This window comes from Cynocephalus volans, chromosome 5 (genome assembly GCF_027409185.1).
Source record: "Cynocephalus volans isolate mCynVol1 chromosome 5, mCynVol1.pri, whole genome shotgun sequence".
NCBI lineage: Eukaryota > Metazoa > Chordata > Mammalia > Dermoptera > Cynocephalidae > Cynocephalus > Cynocephalus volans.
This window is the reverse complement of record NC_084464.1, coordinates 7,896,424-7,916,616: the sequence shown is the minus strand read 5'-3', so window position 1 is coordinate 7,916,616 and position 20,193 is coordinate 7,896,424. Positions and strand designations below refer to the sequence as shown.

The following is a 20,193-nucleotide window of genomic DNA, read 5'->3' as shown; positions in this document are numbered from 1 at the left end:
CAGCACCCCAAGCCTGAGGATTTGCTCGATCGATCATCCAAGGAGAGAGGGGAGGAAGGGAGAGAAAGCTCTCGCCCCTCCTCCATTTTAACCACCTGGCAGGTTACGCCAGGCCCAGCAGGCCTGAGGCCGGGCTGGGGGCTGCTGGAAAGCTGCTCTAGTTAAAATACATCTATCTGCAGCATTCAGAAAATAGCTATCTACAGTATCGCTTTCAGCTATAATGGAAAACTGATGGCTTTTATCTCCCCAAATTTATGACTACTGATGGGACAGAGTCTGAGGTTTGATGACCATTTAATAGCCGACCCCGCGCCGTTAGAGGAGCATCAGAAAGCAATGAAAACGCCGAGATGATTGTCTGGCACAGAATTCTCTGCCGAGATCCAGGAAGCAAAACAACCACCCTCCCCAGGCTCCGACAGAAGAAAGAAAAAAAATCACAGTCATCATCACTTCTGTTTCTCCCCCCTCCTTCCTGCCATCGACCTCTGGGAGGTTGATCCAAAGGGGAGGCAGGGACGGGGGACAGGACTGTGCAGACTGGAGCCCTTAGGAATAAAGGGGAGGGCTCTGGACTGCAGACCCCAACTGATGGTCTCCCCGACACCCCACCCCTTCCTGCCCTGCCTTCAGCGAGCCGTGGACCACCTGTGCTGCTGGCAGGAGGGAGGGGGCTCAGGACAGTCTGCCGGGCTCACTGGGAAAGACCTGCAAGGAAAGGGAAGGAAGCAGAGGCAGTTTCCCCTTTACCAGGCACAGGCTAGCCCAAGACCCAACTGGTCGTAGATGTTCTGCCCACAGTTAGACACCAAAAGCCATCTCCAGGGCTCTGCATGTACCTAAGCATGAAGCCACCCAGGCCATGCTGCCCTGGACTCTTCTGGGGGGCTCCAACCAACAGCCCATGGCTGGCCTACCTTTTTCCCGCTGGAACAGAGCCAGTCTGCAGGCCAGCACTGGTGCTGGGAGCATCCTGTTTTTAAACTTTGCAACATTCCAAGTAACTTCACGGCTATTCTCTCATTTTCTACAATAACCTTGTGAAGTGGACAGGACAGACTCGATTCTGTCCATTCTTTTTCAAAAGAAAACAGAGGGTCAGGGATGTTACATCTCCCAAGTCTGGGGCCCAGGTTTATTCTCACTGTCCCGTTCACCCTCGACCAGGCCAAGCTGTCTCAAGAGTGGGGCACTGCCTGGGGAGGCAAAACTGATCTTTTGTCTGGATCCTGCCACTCCTGAGCTGTGTGACTTTAGGAAAACCACTTTACCTCTCTGGGCTTCAGCTTCTCCATCTATAAAATGAAATTTTGTTGGAACAATGTTTAAGAGCTCCTCTACCTCTATTTCAAGGTGAAATCACAGATCCTTGGGGCTTCGTCAGCCACATTTTTAGGCACAACATTGGCTTCCCTAGTCCCGTAGTTGCCACCCTTCCAGTTGGCCCACCTTCATCCCATCATGAATAAGACTGATGCACACTCAAGACAGAGACACCTCCTCCCACCCGTGCCTGCCCCCTCGGTATACACACCAGGGACTCTCCTCCACGCCAGTTCTCCTTCAGACACATGCAGGGGACAAGGCAGGGTGCGCAGGCCAGCGGCGGGGCTGTCCAGGGCACAGACAGCCAGCTGAGTGGAGGCCCACCCTTCCCCACCAGCTGCAGGTGCTCCAACGGGTACTCTCTCTGAGGACCCCATACTGGCCCAACCTCCTTAATGGCACATGCCCAAAAGAAAGCAACAGGAAGACAATGAGCCTGCAAAAGGAGAGTGTGCTCCTGACCAGGGATCTGCAGAAACAGGCAGAGGAGGTGCCCCCACCGCCTTCTCCCTGGGCTTCTATGCACAAGTCCCAGCCAGGGGAAGGAGGTGACGGGTGGGGAGCATCCCAGATCTGTTCCCTCATACCAGCTTTCTTCCTACCCCGCCCAGCTGCTGGAGATCACGGCCCACCCCCATCCACGCACAGTTCTAACCTCTTCCCACCTGCAGGGGAAGTCGCACCCTAATTCCCCCGGCTGCAGCCCCCAAGTCTTATGAGCTCACTGGCAGCCACTTGGTAGCTACTACATGTTGATTTTGTAGGGATTTCCAATCATCCCTGCTGGAGCTAGAGGAGGATTAGCAAGGAGCAGGCAATGATCCCTGCTTGGTTTATTTAAAACTCTCCCAGAGAAACAAAACACTTAAGAGAACTGAGTGGAGGAAATCTGCCACCCCAGACCTTCGAGGCGCAGCCTTGCCAACAACACTCTGCAACTCTCTTGCCAGCCAGCTGATGTTTTAATGATGCCAACACACATGCCAGTTCCCAAAACTTTCCACTTTGGGCATCATCGTTCCTGGAGTCTTTGGATGGTTGCTAAAGAGGCCTCTGCATATTCCAGTCTAAAATTCATTGGTTCTATTACGGTCCTTGCCCAGGCGTTGCCTTAAGAAGTTATAGGGAAACAGATCACTCTCCTTAATGACACCCCCAAGCAGAGAGCCCAAGCCACAAATGGAAACTACCCAGAAACACGCCCCACCTGCTGTGAAGACAGCTGGTTCATTCCAGCTCCCTGTTCTCCGCTTCACATTGGGCAAGTCCCAGTCGGGGACCCAAGAGCTCTCAGGGGCCCATTGCCTGAGTATCCCCTTCCCCCTGGAAAGCCTAGGCTATGGCTGTCCCCTACCACCTGGCAAGCTCCGATCCAGACACGTGTTTCTTGAATGATAAGAGTCAACACATGAGTGTGCAAAGACAAACTGCTCGAGCCGTCCACAGGGACACAACCCATGAGGGAAAACTAGACCAAAAAAACAGTAAACCTATGTGTGCTGAGATGGAAAAATGTTAACAATGTATTGGGGAAAAAAAACAGCTTATAAAATAGCACGTATGCATGACACCATTTCTATTAAAATATGTGTATGCACAAGGAAAAAAAGAAGGCTGAAAGTGTCTAATCTCCAACATGCTAGCCACGGCTTATTTCGGGGTGCTAGGATTGGGGGTGATTTCTACTTTCCTTAGGTATGCCTTTCTGTCTTGCCTGAATTATTTTTTCTAATGAGCGAGCACATATCGCTTTTATAACCTGCAAAAATGGGAAAATGAATTTCATTTCGAGAATTAGGAAGGAATGAGAGAAAGGAGGAGAGAAAAAGAAGAGAAGGGGGGAGGGGGGAGAGGGGAGAGGACAGGGACAGGTGGGGGAAGTCTCCTGGATCACACAATCTATTCCCTTCCCTTGCCCGAGGACGCTGAGTCACACTGGTTCAGAGGGACCTAAAAAGGCCATCTGACCTGACACTCATCTGATGGGGACAAGGAGGCCCCCTGCCTCTGCTTCTGCATCTCTGAGGATGGGGAACTTCCTACCTAACAAAGCAAATCATCCTACTTTCCAACAAGATAACAGTTAGTTATCGCAGGGGTGGTATCAGGATTTAGTATAACTACTAACCCCTTTTCACCTGACTCTGTTTCGTTCTCTAGTTCAGCAACAAGTTTACAGACCCCTGGGCCTGCTGGAGATGGGGTCAGCCAGGAAGGAGGTCCTGTCTGCTCGGCACCTCCCAGGGCACCTCAAAGCTCCAGCCTCTCACACTCCCCCCAACCCCACTGTCCCCCACAAACTCCCCCCACAGCTGGCACCTTCTGTTCTGGTCTCATCCTCCCTGCCTGGGACAAGCCATGCTCTGTCCTGCTTCCTACTCCTGACCCCTTCCTTCTCTCCAAAGCTTCTGCCCCAGGATGCCCCTCCTTCCGCCCCAGCTGCAGGACCCCTTCCAGCTCTCCAGCCACAGCGCTCCCCTTCCCCAAACGCCTGCAGCAAGCAGTTTAATCGCTGCAACACCTAACTAAACAGCCTCCTCTTCATAGTCAGCGGTTCACACGGGTGAGCCCTGCCTCCCCAAATGAGCTTAGGTGCTCTTTGAAGGAGCTGGTGTTTACCACGTGCCTATGTGCTGGGCGATGCTTGCTGTTCTTCACGCATTATTAACCCTAATCCCATAATCTTGATTCCAAGCCCTGTCTATCTCCTGAACTCCCAGATATACAAATAATCTTGATTCCAAGCCCTGTCTCTCTCCTGAACTCCCAGATATACAAATATTTTTGTATTTGACATTTACACCTGTGCATTCCAAAGGCTTGCAAACTACAAATTTGAAACCCACACATCCTCAGTCTATGCCCCAGACCTCCTCCTCCTCCACCCTTCTCCCAGGAAATGGTACCACCCGCCAGATGGCCACCAGGCCAGAGGCCATGGCATCCTCCTGGGCTCCTCCCCTTCACTGTGCACAACCAACACGTCCACGAAACTGACCCCTGGAGGTCTCTGATGTGTCCCACCGATCTGGCCCCTCCGCACTAACCCTCTGCCTTGTCCTTACCTCAAGCCCCATCACGATGCGGTCTCGTCACAGGACACCCTGTACCCCGCATCCCTCTCCTCTAACCTATTTGTACACAGAAGCCAAAGGGATCTTTCTAAAATACCAATTAGATCATGTCACTCTCATGCTTAAAATACTTCATGGCTCCCCATTGTCTTCTGGAGAAAACCAAACTCCTTGAAAAGTGTACAGGGATGTATAAGCTGGTTCCCCCTGGCCTCTCCTGGGCTCCCCCTTTTTTACACACATTCCCTCTACAAGGAATAGAAGGGCCACCTCCTTGTCCAGGCCTCCCACTCCTTCAAACTCGGCATAGACAGCACCTCCTAGCCCATGGGGGCCAGCCTCGCAGCCAGGACTTGCCCGTGGGCTCCTGAAGGCAGATCTGTTTTATCTCAGCATCCCAGTTGCTTGGCACCTGGAAATAGAGGTCCCCAACAGTTGTGCTGAATGGGCTACAAAGCTTCCATGGGGGTGGCACTGTCCTTATTTTCACAAGGAAAGCAGAGGCACTGCAACATTAAAGAACGTGACCAAACTCAAGCCACCACTGAAGCATGGCTCTGAAACCAGGGCCAAGTGACTGCAGCTCGTCCTCTGCTCCGGGTGCTTTTCCTGAGCACGTCACGGTGCTCAGCACAACCCGCATGGGCACAGAGAAGGAAGGATCACACTGTGCTCAGGAGCACTCCTGCCAGACTGAGGCCATGTGTCCTGAGTCAGGCAAGGTGGGAGCAGCTATCCCAAAGTTTCCTCCCACTCTAGAGGAGCAACAGATAGATACCTTGCTGCTCCTCTGTGCACAACTCAACATCCCAGTCCTACTCCAGGCAGGAAGGTGCCAGCGGTGGTCTGCAATGCTCACCAAGCTCAGAGACCCTGAGATAACAGGGCTACCACACGGGGTCTCTGAGTCTTCCAAAAGGAGCCCCCGCAAGGGCCCTGGAGCTCACGCTGGCTCCAGGATACCAAGGTTCATGTTACTTCACAAGAATGGGGGCAGGGCTGCCTCACCTCTGGGGATCTGACCCGGGAAGGCAAAGTACATCCTGAGGCTGGCCACAGGGAAAGTCACATTCCAGCCCCAAAACACCTCGGCCAGCAATCCCACCGCGGGAGCCCCGGAGTGCCTCTGCCTCCACCTGCGCACTGTTCTAAGCCTGTTCTAAAGCAAGGCTCCTCTGGGCAGCCCAGGAGCTGTCTCTCTTTCAGGCTTCACATCTCAAAGATGCTTTTGGCCAGAGCAGGAGAAGCCGAGTCAGTGGAAACTGTACCTTGGCCCCTCCAAGCCCAGGCGGGATGTTCCAGGGTCTGGATCATAGTGCAGTATACGGAGCCAGCACCAGAGACCAGCGAGTCCGTGATGTCCACGCTATAGCTGTGTCTGTGGCCCTGCAGAGTACCAGGAGGCGCACCTGGGACTGTCCACGACAGGAACATGTCTTTAGCACTGATCAGGTTTTTGTAATCACCACTTCCTCAAAACTGCCATGCAAGAGTCACCAAGGCCCTTCCACGTTCCCAAATCCAGCAGTTACCTGTGTGTTCTCAGCCGTCCGGGCCCCTCAACAGCTCTGGCACAGCCATCTACTCCCTGTTTTCCAGAGCCTGTTCTTTGGACTCCTAGGCACCGTCATGACAACACCCCACACTTACGCGCATTCAGGGGGTGCCAGGCACATTCCCGCACTCCCTCTCACATGGACTCTGCCTCAGAGGATCCTGACCATTTCTCTGGCTTTAAACATCATAAAAATGCTAATGACTCCTTAATTTATAACTCCAGTCGAGCACCAGATACAAATGTCTCCAAAGCATCTTGAACTTAACATGCCCGGAATGGAATTCCTGATCTATCTCTCCAAAGTCCTCACTATCTTAGCCAATGGCACATGCACCTCCGAAATGCTCAAGTCAGAAACCTGTGAGTCACCTCGAGTTCCTCCATCGCCCTCATTCCCAAGCTCAAGGTTTATCATTCCCATCTCCAAAATATCTCCAATTCACCCACTCGTCTCTCTCCACATGGCCACCATCTCTGATCTGGTGACACCAAAATAACCGCCTCCTGGCCTCTCTGCGATCATTTCTGCCACCTCCCCTTTATTGCACAGTCACCACAGTGATCCTTTTATACCATAACTTTCATTAGGTCACTCACTACCTGGCTTCAGATGCTCCTTTCCAACTGTACCCAGAAGTCCAAAGTCCTGGCCATGGCCTGCAAGGCCCTGTGTGATCTGGCCCCAGGCAAGGAGAGAGCCCACGTCAAAGTGTGGAAAAAGAAGCAATCCAGGAGCCCACAGTAAGTGTAAGACCAGCAAAGCTGAAAGCGTTCCTGCCCCACATGAGCCCAAGTGAAGGTGGGGCCTCTGGCATGTATTGATACTCTCTGCAAAAGTCACATCTCCTCGAATGGGTCATTCCTCCCCATCTACCCAGAGGTGAACTGGGTCCTCAAGCTCAGCTCCACGTGGGCTGTGGCAGGGGCTGCAGCTCACCTGCCTTAGGTGGGAGCTTTGTGGAGCTGGGATGCCTCCAGAGCAGCCTGCATGGGAAGGTGAAAGATGCTTCATGTAGCCATGCCCATATGCATGTCGTGGCCATACAGGAAGATGCATAAACCACATCTTGTAAATTAGACATGTAGGTTGGAGCTTCTCTTTGTGTTTATTTCCCCAGAGCCTTTAGTAAAGTGATATTCAACATTCCAGTCTTGTCTCAACATGCCACAGGAAATTCCAGGAAGGGTCACTTCCAGAGTTAAGGGCCCAGATTTCAGGGGTGAGCAGGGCCCTGCTGAGAGCAGCAAAGGGAGCCAGTATGGAATCCTCAAGAGGAGGCTGGATCTCAGGGTCTCCAGCAGAGCTAAGGATCCCACAGCCCCTCCCCACAGAGAGAGTCTCCCTCCAGTGCCAACACTGGTGGTTAGGTTTTCTTCCAGAAGGTGGTGACTTCTTTATCCCCTGTCACTCCTAGGTATAGCTCTGCTCTGATGCCAGATGCGGTTGCTGGACTGAGACCTCTGCTCAAGGCCAAGCAGACCCGTGAGCAAAATCTATTTGTCTGTGGCTCATCTCCCCCAAGAAGAGGCTGCTCTCTGATGCTACCAGAGTGATCCCAGGAAGACCTAGCAGACAGCAGAGTAGAATCAGGTATCAGGAGAACCCAAGTGGAAATGCCATCCTCTAATGATGGTGTGGCTCTCCAACCACTGCAGAGGCAAAAACACAGTGTCCTGTCATTAGATTCTAAGTGCCATGGGGGCAGGGACCTTTCTCTACTTCTTCATCAACTCACCAACCCCAAAACTATGCCTGGCCCAAAGCAGACAGTCAATAAATCGTTGTGAAATTAATAAAGGAATAGTCACGAGACCTCTATTCCTCATGCTATAGGCAATCCACGGGCGCAGAATGACTGGCTGGGTTCCAGCAGGGTGTCCGTTCTGCCCTCCCATGCCTGTGGCAGGTGTCACTCATCAACCACAGCCCTCTGTGCTGCTGAGCCAGGAAGCAGATTCAAAACCCTTCTCCAGAGAGCCCATCCAAGTTGGTCATCTGGAGAAGGCAGAGCTTCTTAAGCCTTGGGAGATCAAGGAACGCATTCAAGGAGAGTCTAATGAACACAATGAGTTTCTCTCTAGAAAATACACACAAAACTCTGCATATAATTTCCAGATATTAAAGATCTCTCCTTTAAAAGAAGTTGAAGACCTGGAAACCACACAGTCTACTTACTCCTACGCCAAAAATTATTTGCTGCCATTTAGAGATAATTTGCTAAAAACATCAGCCAAACAGATCCTACAGAGAGTTTAAAAGAAGCTGCGGGACAGTTCCAAGGAGCCAAGAATCAAAACCCAGACCTGTTCATCCACGTTGCCTAAAGACAGTGCGCACTCCCCAGCCAGGTGAGAGGGGCAGCCTGCCGAGTGCACCTCCCCATGCCCCGAAGACAGCCTTGAGGTGGGGGAGCCCCACTACCCCTGCTTCCCGACAGTCCTCTCGGACAAGGACAGTGTCCGTTGCGTGAAGGAGCCCAGGTTACCAGGATAGCTCCAGGCTGGAATCTATTTATACACGTCCTCAGCACCCAGAGGTTAAATTGCAGCCTAGAAGACGGCACAGGGCCAGCAAGGAGCTATTTATATCCTCTTGGCAGACTAAGAGGAACAGGGCATTTCAGAGGGTCTCTTCCAAACGAGGCCTGGAGGGCACACAGTTTACAGGACAACAGAATCATCCTCCCCACAACCTCCACCACCACTACTGTTCCTGCCTCCAGGAGACTTGCAGACAGTCACCCAGTCCTGTCAAGTCTACTTACCAGTCTCTCAGACAATCCACCTTCCTCCATCCCCATAGCCACTATCTTAGTCCAGGGCACTATGCCACACTGGAAAGAAAGCAGCAGAGCTCAAACCCCAGCTCTGAGGTATATGAGCTGTGTGACCTTAGGCAAGTCACTTCCTCTGTCTCTGTTTCCTCATCTGGCAGGTAAAGGTGATAACAGTACCTACCTCACAGCCCTGTTGCAAGGAATAAATGAGACACAAAGCCCATATGTCCAGAACATAGCAAGCAATCTGCAAACACCTATGCCGACTGCAGTCCCTAAGTCTCCTGCAGCCTCATGTCACAGCCCGCCCCAAGTGCCACCACCTGCAGCTCCCCAGAAGCCCAGGATCTCTCCTACTCTCTAGCCTTTGTGTATGCTTTTCCAGCTGCCTCGTGCCCTGGCTTTCTCCTTCTCTTTCCCAAGGCTCAGCTCAAGAGCCACCCACACACACCCCCAGGCGGAGGCAGCAGCGCTCCCCTGTTCTCCCTCCTCTGGAGCCCACCGCCTCATCCCACTGAACTGGAATCACTGCTGCCCTGGTCTGTTTCCCCTGCTGGACTGTGTGCTCCTGGGAGAACACTGTGCCCAGACCTTGGAACCAAGCACTGCATACATTGGGGGCTCAACGAATACTTAACAACAATCAGGAAAAACATAAGAAATATAAGGAGCCAAATTTCAACTCGCTATAACCAAAAAAACAAAACCTTCCTAAGAATAAGGCTATGCTTGTCAAGCATTTCCTGTATGCCAGGCTCTGCGCTAAGCTTTGGACACACGTATGTAATCTAATGCTCACAATGATCCTGTGATGTGGGTATTTTTATTCCTGGTTTGCAGGTGAAGGGACAGAGGCTCAGGAGGTTTTTAAAATTTTCATAGCTAATAAGTGGTAAAGTCAGGATTCAGACTCAGGCTAAGAACCCACCCTTCAGCCAACCCTACACTGGCTCAGAGCTCAGGACAGAATGAGCTGGCTCTCTGATCTAAGAGAGCACCTTCCCTGATAACCCCATGGCCTCTGTTGGGGTATTAGGCAGGAGCTTCCTTTAGAAACAAGACTAAATTCTCTGAAGGTCCCTTCTTATTCCAAGGCTCTAGGAGTCCATAATTTCATAAACTCTTTCGGTTGCTCATCTTGGTTTCCCACACAACATGAGGCTGAGCAGAGAAAGCACATGATAAAACTGCTCCGAACGAATGAATGAATGAATGGATGGATGGATGGATGGATAATGACTCATTTTGTACATGTCCATATCAGTTTTAACCTTCCCAACCCCCTTTTGGCTGGGCTCAGGGTCATAATCCAATGGGTCCCAGGGAATGCAGAGAAAGGGGTACCCCGGCCCCCCACAGCACCTCCTGCCAACCCCCACGGCGCTGTAGCAGGGCTCTCACCAGCACAGGTGGTCCGTCCGGCACACACTGTGAAGGTCCAGGCAATTGGGCTTCTCCTTGTCCTCATAGGAACAGCTGGGCAGGATGGTCTGCCGGCGACGCTCAGCGCACGCCTGGTCTTGGCAAGAGCAGAAGAACATGCGGTAGGTGTACTTGCTGGGCACACGGTCAAAGAACTGGTGCAGAGCCTTGTGGCACTTGCGGCTGTTGCAGCTCTCGGTGGGTGAGATCTCGTGGTTGCAGATGGAGATGTAAGAGGAGCGCAGCTTCTTGCAGTTGTCGTTCAGGTTGCAGGCCTTGGCAGCATCCAGGCAATGGTTGCTCTTGGCGCTGACCACCGGCTCCGCCCCTGTCCCTGCAGAGGGAAGGAGAGAGCAGGTCAGAGGCCAACACAGGCATGGGGAGGACACAGCTGCCCACTCACTGGGAGACCCCTCCCAGCATTCAGTATGCTTTCACATGCCCGCTCCTTGCCTCAGTTCACTAATCTGTGAAATGGGTTGTGCTGAGGATTCAGTGAGTTAATATACAGGGCCACACAGTACTCAGGACTGTGCCTGGCACAGGGTAAGCTGCACATATGGTCACTGTTGCAATGATGAGTGTTAATACAAAATCTTACTTAAAATTCATCACAAGCCTAACAGGCAAGCAACTAGACATGCATGACCCTGTGGACAAACATGGGAAATAACGTGATTGGCTCAAGATCACACGACCAGGGAGCAGCTGAGCCAAGACCAGCCTAGGGCCCGTGAGCACCTGCCAAAAGCACACCAGCACGTGTGGTGGGACAATTGTCATGATGGGAGCTACAGCAGCCAGGGTACAAACAGCACCAGAACCAACATCCTCACCTCACCACTATGACCACCAGAATTGCCCCTCCACATGTCAGATGCCCCCCTGGGGAGGAGAGGAAGGGATGCTGCTACTGCCACCCTGGGCTGGGAGTCCTGCAAGCGTGAGGTCAAAGCTAAAGCCCAGCCTAGGACCCCGACATATGACTCTGATGAGCACATAAGCAACCAAAGGGCAGATGTGCTGAGACTTTGGTGGCATTAGTGCAGTGGGTTTTGTGTTTTGAGTTTTGTGCCATGGCTCACGGGGTAGCATGGCTTGAACACAGACATTCCACCCCACTGGGCAGAATTTTGGGGAAGTGCCACATCCCCTCTATGGTGGCTACCCCCACCATTCCACAAGCTTCAGCTATTCTAAGGGGGCGCACAACACAGGGACCACCAAATGCTCCACCACCAGCCAATTCCCACCAACAGAGCATCTCTTGTCAGACCTGACCACAGGTAGAGGGAGGGAGGCAAGAATCCAGTCTGCACATGCATTCCTTAGATGTTCTGGCAAGAGCTGGATGGGAGATCATCTAACCCAACCCCCTTATTTTCCAGATAAGGAAACTGAGGCCCTCAGTGGGCAAGGGGCCTGCCCAAGGTCACCCAGCACATGGGCAGCAAACCAGAGCAGGCATCCAGATCACACCCAGCATGGTGGGATGCCAGGGAGAACCATCGGCCTATACCAGCTGTCTTCTCCTCTCCTCCCATTCTCCCTTGAACCCATGTCAGCTTTGGTGTATGTCCCCACTCCTCACATCAGTGATCAGGAATCCCCAGGCCTGGTGTCCCTCAACCCATGAGCAGCACTGGACACGGCTGACTGCCCCTCCTTCCCGACCCCCTTCCTCACTTACCTTCCACTCTCTGCTGGTCTCCCTGCTGCCTACCTGCACTCTCCTGCTCAGCCTGCTTTGCTGGTTCCATCTGTGCTACCCAGGGTTCAGCCCTCTTCTCTATATACACTCACTCCATAGGGTTCTCAGCTCATCTCATGGCCTTAAACATCATCAATAAGCTTCTCACTCCCAGATTTATATCCCCAGACCAGACCTCTCCCCTGAACCCAAGACTCTTGCACCCAACTGCTTACTGGACAACTCTCCCTAAAACCCCAACAGCTGCATCTCAAACTTAACCCCAGATTTTCCCCAAAGGCTACCCTCCACCCCTGACAGTCTTCCTCATCCTGCTGAAAACAACTGCATCCTTCCAGAAGCCAAAACTCTTGGCACTTCCTTGGCTCCTGTCTTGTTCACAAACCACATCAGGAAAAGCCGCCAGTTCTAATCCAACCACTTCTCACTACCCACTGCTGCTACCACCATGATCCAAGCCACCATCACCATGTGCCTGGTAAAAGCCTCCTTCCCAGTCTCCCTGCTCTGCCTTTGCCCCCACTCCCTACCTCCTCTTCTCTCATCACAGCAGCTGGAGTGAACCTTCTAGTACCTAGGGCAGAGTGTTTGTGGGCCCCAAAGTATCCACACTGGCTTGCCCATGTCACTCAGAGGCCTTTGTATGGCCCACAAGGCTCTATATTTGTGCTGTCCAATATGGTGTCTGCTAGCCACACATGGCCATTGAACGTAAAATGTGGCTAGCACATTTCCAATGTGCACACATATATGGAGAGACACACCAGATTTTGAAAGCTTAGTAACAAAGAAAATCAGGTGAAGTATCTCAGTAATTTTTTATTTTGATTACATGTTAAAGGGATAGTATTTTGGATATATGGTGTTAACAAATGTACTATTAAAATTAATTTCACCTATTTATTTTTACTTTGTTAAGGTAGCTATAGAAAATTTAGAATTACATACATCAGTGAAATGTATTGAATTTCTGTTAGCCAGCACTGCTCCATATGACCTCACCTCCTTCCCACCACCCCCACCTCTGGCTCACTCTCCTACATTCCAGCCACACTGGCTTCCTAGATCTGGAACATGCCAATCCTGGCCTGGGCTCAGGGCCTTTGCACTAGCTGAATAGTATCCCATCATGTATATATACCGTACTTGTTTTAAACTATTGATCCAGCCACTGCTGCTGACAGGGGAGGCACTCAGGCAGCCAGGAGAACAGGCCAGCCACCCGCCAGACCCCTGCCCCACCCACACAGAAGGCAGGACCCTGTATGCTGCACCACTGCCATGAGGCTTCACACAGCTTCCAAAGAAGTAGTCTGTAACAGCCACCACCTCCTATTATATAAAGTAATACTGTTATATTAGTATAACAATAGCTAATACTATTGCAAGGACAGCTCACTGCCTTAACATCCACAACCACTGTGTAGATGGACCAATACATATTTGAATTCACTGACACAAGGAGAGTCACTGGAGGACCCTGGAAAAAGATGAAGAAGTCTTTCTCCTTAAAGTTCACTCCACAGTAATAGAAGAAGCAACTGATCTAACAGATGACCAAAAATCAATGTAGAGGGCTGACCCCGTGGCTCACTCGGGAGAGTACAGCGCTGGGAGTGCAGCAGTGCTCCCGCTGCGGGTTCAGATCCTATATAGGGATGGCCGGTTCACTCACTGGCTGAGCACGGTCACAAAAAAAAAGGACAAAAAAAAAAAATCAATGTAGAGATACTGTAAATATTTTAAAAATCAGAAAATATGACACCACCAAAGGAATTCAGTAACTCTCAAGTACCAGACCCTATAGAATAGGTGACCCTTGAAATGACTGAAAAGGAAATTTGAATAACTATCTTAAGGAAACTCAATGAGATAAAAGAGGACTCTATAAGACAACACAATGAAATGAGAAAAAATATCCAGGATATGGAGGAGGAAATTTAAAAAGAGATTAATACCTTAAAAAAGAATGTAGCAGAACTCCTGGAACTTAAAGATGCATTCAATGAAATGTAAAGAACACAACCAAGAGCTTAAGCAGCATATTAGAAGAAGCTGAAGAAAGAATATATGAACTCAAAGATGATCTTTATGAAATAACTCAGGCAAACAAGAAAAAGGAAAAAAAAATTTTTTAAATGAAGCATCTCTAAGAGAACTAGCACACAACCTTAAGTGCACAAACATCTGAATCATGGGTGATCCAAATCATGGGAAGATCCAAATAACAAAAACCAGAAATGAAAAAGGAGACATTACAATTGATTTTGAAGAAATATGAAAAATCATTAGAGACCATTATAAACAACTCTATGCCAACAAATTTGAAAACTTGGAAGAAATGAGTAAATTTCTGGACACATACAAACTACCAAGACTGAACCAAGAAGACACAGAAAACCTGAACAGACCAATAACAAGAACAAGATTGAAGCAGTAACCAGCAATCTCCCAACAAATAAAAGCCCAGGACAGGATGGCTTTACTGCTGAATTCTACCAAACCTTTAAAGAGGAATTAATACTAATTCTGTTCAAACTAGTCCATAAAATTGAAATGGAGGCCACTCTCCCAAACTCATTCTATGAGGCCAGTATCACCTTGAAACCAAAACAAAAGATACAACACCAAAAGAAAACTACAGACCAATATCTCTGATGAACATAGATGCAAAAATCCTCAATAAAGTACCAGCATTCAGAATACAATACATCAAAAAAATTATACACCATGGTCAAGTGGGATTCATCCCAGAAATGCAAGGATGGTTCAACATATGCAAGTCAATAAATAATACGTCACATCAACAAAATCAAGGACAAAAACCATATGATCATCTCAATAGATGCAGAAAGAGCATTTGACAGAATTCAACATACCTTCATGATAAAGACTCTCTACAAATTAGGTATAGAAGGGAAATATCTCAACACAATAAAAGCCATCTACGACAAGCCCACTGCCAATATCATCCTGAAGAGGGAAAAACTGAAGGTTCAAGGTTCAGGAACAAGACAAGGATGCTCACTCTCACCACTCCTATTTAACATAGTACTGAAGGTACTAGCCATAGCAATCAGGCAAGAGAAAGAAATAAAGGGCATCCAGATTGGAAAAGATGAAGTCAAACTGTCCCTATTTGCAGATGACATGATTGTATATATAGAAAAACCTAAAGATTCTATCAAAAAACTCTTAGAACTAGTTAAAAATTTCAGAAATGTTGCAAGATACAAAATCAATGCCCCATAATCAGTTCCATTTACAATCTCCAATAATGAGCTAACAGAAAGAGAAATCGAAAAGTAACCCCATTTACAATAGTCACCAAAAAAATAAAATACTGAGGAATCAATTCAACCAAGGAGGTGAAAAATCTCTACAATGAGAACTACAAATCTCTACTAAAAGAAATTTTAAAAGACACAAAAAGACAGAAAGACATTCCATGCTCTTGAATTGGAAGAATTAACACTGTGAAAATGTCTATACTACCCAAAGTGATCTACATATTCAATACAATCCCCATCAAAATACCAATGACATTCTTCACAGAAACAGAAAAAACAATCTTAACTTTCATATGGAAAAACAAAAGACACCAAATAGCCAAAGGAATCCTGAGGGGGGGAAATGGAGCATAACACTACCTGACTTAAAATTATATTATAAAGCTAGAGTAACCAAAACAGCATGATAATGGCAAAAAATAGACTCTTGGACCAGTGGGCCAGAATACAGAACCCAGAAATCAACCCACAGACTCACAGCCAATTGATACATGACAAAGGCAACAAAAACATACATTGGGGGAAAGACTGCCTCGTCAATAAGTGGTGCTAGGAAAATTGGGAATCCATATGCAGAAGATTGAAACTGGACATGCACTTCTCATCAATACTAAAATCAACTCAAAATGGATTAAAGACTTAAGTATAAGACTTGAAACTGTAAAACTACTAAGGGAAAATATAGGGAAAACATTTCAGGAACTAGGACTGGGCACAGACTTTATGAACAAGAGCCCAAAAGCACAAGAAACAAAAGAAAAAATAAAACAGGATTACATCAAACTAAAAAGGTTCTGCACAGCAAAGGAAACAATCAACGGAGTGAAACAGCAACCTACGGAGTAGAAGAAAATATTTTCAAACTATACATCCAACAAGAGATTAATATCCAGAATATACAAGGAACTCAAGCAATTACACAGCAAAAAATATATATATACCCAATTAAAAAATGAGCAAAGGAGCTGAATAGACATTTACCGAAGGAAGACATACAAATGGCCAACAGGCACTTTACGAAATGCTCAACATCACTAGTCATCAATTAGTCAAAGGTATAAGCAAAAAGACAGAGAACAACAAATGCTGGCAAGGATGTGGAGAGAAGGGACCGCTCCTGCACTGGTGGTGGGACTGTAAATTAGTACAGCCACTACGGAGAACAGTGTGGAGGCTTCTCAGACAACTACAGACAGATCTACCATATGATCCAGCAATCCCTCTTCTAGGTATATACCCAAAGGAATGGAAATCATCATGTCAAAGGGATACCTGCACTCCCATGTTCAACGCAGTTCTACTTACAATAGCCAAGATTATGCAACCAACCTAAGTGTCCATCAATGGACGACTGGATAAAGAAAACATGGTATATATACACCAGGGAATACTACTCTACCATAAAAAAGAATGAAATTCTGCCATTCGCAGCAACATCGATGAGCTTGGAGAAAATTAGGTTGAGTGCAATAAGCCATGCACGGAGGGAAAAATATCACATGTCCTTACTCATAAGTGGGAGCTAAGAGAGAAAGAAGGAAGGAAAGAAAGACCACGGTGGTGTGTTGGGCTTGCAGAGGGAGAGAGCACACCTAGAATTGCGGGATAGGGTGGGGTAGGGAGGTCGGAGATTAACTGGGTGGGGGACATGGGGAATAAATGCAATTTGTGGTGAGGGGCATGCTGATAATGCAGATCTGACCATCACATCTTGGGCACAAATGGTGACGGTCAGCTTCGTACCCCATGGATATGCGTAACTAATAAAATTTTAAAAAATAAAAAAATAAACCATTCATCCATTGATGGGCATTTAAAGTGACTCTGTCTCTTGGCTATTGTGAATAGTACTGAGATGAACATGGGAGTGCAGGTGTCTTTTTGATACATTGATTTCATTTCCTTTGTGTATATACCCACTAGGATAGCTGGGTCATAAGACAGGTCTATTTTTAGTTCTCTGAGGAAGGCCTGGGAGGCTATCTCCCACCCCTACACTTGCCTCAGGCAACTTTCCTCATTTCCTTTAAGTCTCTGCTCCACGTGTTACCTTCTCTGTTTTTCCTGACCACTCTCCTCATAATAACAACCCCCCACATGCACTCCACTTATCCCTACACTGATCTGTTTTTCCTGCAGCACTCACCATCTGCCACAGTGTATATCACTTAGTAATTTGTTTGTATCCAATATAAGCTCCATGAAGGCAGGAGCTTTGTCAGTGGTGCTTGCTGCTCTGTCCACAGTATCCAGTGCCCGATACATAGATGCTGAGTAAGTATTTGATGAGTGAGAGAATCAATGTACTTAGGACAGGGTCTGGTTTATAATAAGTGCTCACAGATGTGGACTAATACTATTAAGGACGCCAAACCGAGCAGGTGACTGTGGTCAATACAAGACCATGTATGATAAGTTATCAATGTGGGGCCCAGAAGTAGCTCAGAAGTAACAGCTGGCAGATGATGGATGAAGACTGAGCCGCTCACCCCAGCACCTGATCTAGCCAGTGACAGCCCTAGAAAGGCAAAGAGAGAAAAGTTCCCTGTGCTTGCTGTAAAATTAAAAGGGGGGGGGAGTACATCCAGACAATAGGCTGTTATTCTGTGATGAAAGGAAATAAGCTATTGAGCCATGAAAAGTCACGGAGGAGCCTTCCATGAAAGAAGCCATATGCCACACTGTATGCTTCCAGCTATGTGACATTCGAAAGGAAAACTAGGGAGACAGTAAAAAGATGAACACTTGTCAGGAGTTAGCAGGGAGAGAGGGATAAACAGGCAGAGCAGGTGGTGTTTAGGGCAGTGAAAATACTCTCTATGATACTATAATGGTGGATACATGTCGCCATACGTTTGTCAAAGCCCATAGAATGTACAGCACCGAGAGTGAACCCTAATGTGACCTATGGGCTATGGGGGATAATGACATGTCAATGCAGGTTCATTGATTACAAAGCTCTGGTGGGGGACATGACAGTGGGCCAGGCTACGCATATGTGGGGGCGAGGGGTAGATGGGAAATCTCCATACCTTCTTGTCTATTTCGCTGTGAACCTAAAACTGCTCTAAAAAAAATTAAGTCTAAAAAAAAGAGAGCATTAGGGACAATTAAAGCAGAAAAAGAATCGAGGTTTGTTTTCCTCATCAATGAATTAACACATCTTTATTGAGGGCCTACTCTGTGCCAGGCACTTCCCCAGACACTGAGGGGCTGCAGCCTTGCCTAAGACTCAGCAGAGGACAGAGAAGCAGCCGGTGCCAGGACTGAGTTCTGTGTCGGGAAGTCAGGGCACAGAGAAGAAAGTGTCCTGCCCACACCTAGGGGTCATGGCAGCAGAGACATCACTGTAGAAACTACAGAGCCAGAGGAAGTGAAGAGGGCAGAAAAGGGACCGCAGACAGAAGGAACAGCAGGGGCAAAGCTGGGAAGGACTGAGAGAGGGAAGGGCGAGAGAAGACGCCAAAGAGCTAAGCAAGGGCCCTCCCCAAGCAACGCCCTGAGCTGCTACCAAACTGTGCAGGACCCCAGGACTCTGGTCAACACAAAGTCTACTGGGGGGACACTGCCTCTGTGGGAGGGGTTCTCCCACACCAGCTGTCCATGCCCCCGTCACATGCTGCCTGGGGGGCGGGCAAGGTGGAGGAGGGACGACCAGGAGGGACTCCAGAGAGGAGCAGGGCGACGACTGCCAACAGAACAGCAGCTAATTTAGACCTGTGGTCGCTTCTGGGATCCCAAGTGCTTGGTCCTGCTCTTCCCAGCATGTTCCTGAGCTAATGCCCCTGTAATTACAGCCTCCGTGGCTGCTCTTGGAGCTTGAATAGTGAAAGCTTCTGCTGGGGGGGTGGGAAATGTAACCCCCTGGGCCAAAACTTGGTAGATTTCCCAGGGAAAAAAAAATCAAGACACATGGCAAGAGCAACAGCAACTGCCTGGCTACGTCCCCTACAATCCTCCATGGGGGAGCAGCAGTGGGTGGCCTGATGCTGGGGGCCCCACTCTACCATGGAGCTGGCCTGGGCACTGACACAGTGCCAGGCCCCTCTCCAAGCAGGATTTCACTATGGTTTTCACCTTGAGTGACAGTCAGGGCAGGACAGGGCACACAGCCAGGAGCATGCAAGCCATCAGTAACATGTACATGGCATCCTGTGCCTTTCCCAAGCCACACGCTGCCTTTTCCATAGCCTGAGGCTCCTCTCCCTGGAGTCCCCAAGGAGAGTCACCTTCATGGAGCATGAAGGAGGTGGGGAATTCCAAACACAAACCTCGCCTGGCTGCTGCTGCGGGCCACCAGCTCTGAACTAGAATGTGCAAAGGGCAGCGATGAGGATCAGGAATCCTAGACCCCTCTGCCTACCCCAGCCCATCCCTGCACAGAAAGCTGGAACCACACAAGGCCTGGGAGGGACTCAAGAGCTAGAAACGCACCCCAGGCCCAGGCTGACCCACGAGATCCTGCCCCCAACACATGTTCCAGCTCCCACCCCACGTGCGTCTCCCAGGCTGCTAAGAGGAACCCACATCTACAAGGCCAAGGGGTCGATGGTAAACTGCTGCCCAGGAGAAAGGGGGAGGCATTTCACAATGCTTGGCACTTGTAAAAACCTCAGTGAACATCCTCCCACCCCCTGCACTGGGACACTCTATGTCTTCTTTATCCCTTCCCTCCCTCCACCAGAGGTTCCAATGCACACCTGCAATGCACTGCCCCCCACCACACCCCAGCCCAGCCCAGCCCGCCCAGTCTCTCCTCCTCTCTCCTAGGGTGCGGCCCTGAGCCTACCGCCCTCCTGCACCAACCAGGCTGGCCCCAGACAGTGGGGCACCCCAGCAGGCAGGCATGTGAGCGCTCTTCCAACAGATTTTCTTTAAATATTTGTTTGGCATTTATATAGAGCTGGGTGTACCAAGCTTCAACGGCCCAAGAACCGCCTATATAATTGGGGCCATTAACAGTACCACCTATACTAATAATTTTTTCTTTAAATCCCTTAATTCTTAAATGAAATGTTTTAATTTCTTTAAT

General features: G+C 49.1%; 1 pseudogene; it reads right to left on the bottom strand.

The window, feature by feature from the left end:
* Positions 1 to 10,135: 10,135 nt before the first annotated feature.
* Positions 10,136 to 20,193, bottom strand: part of LOC134378249 (GDNF family receptor alpha-2-like) — a 36,361-nt pseudogene continuing 26,303 nt past the window's right edge.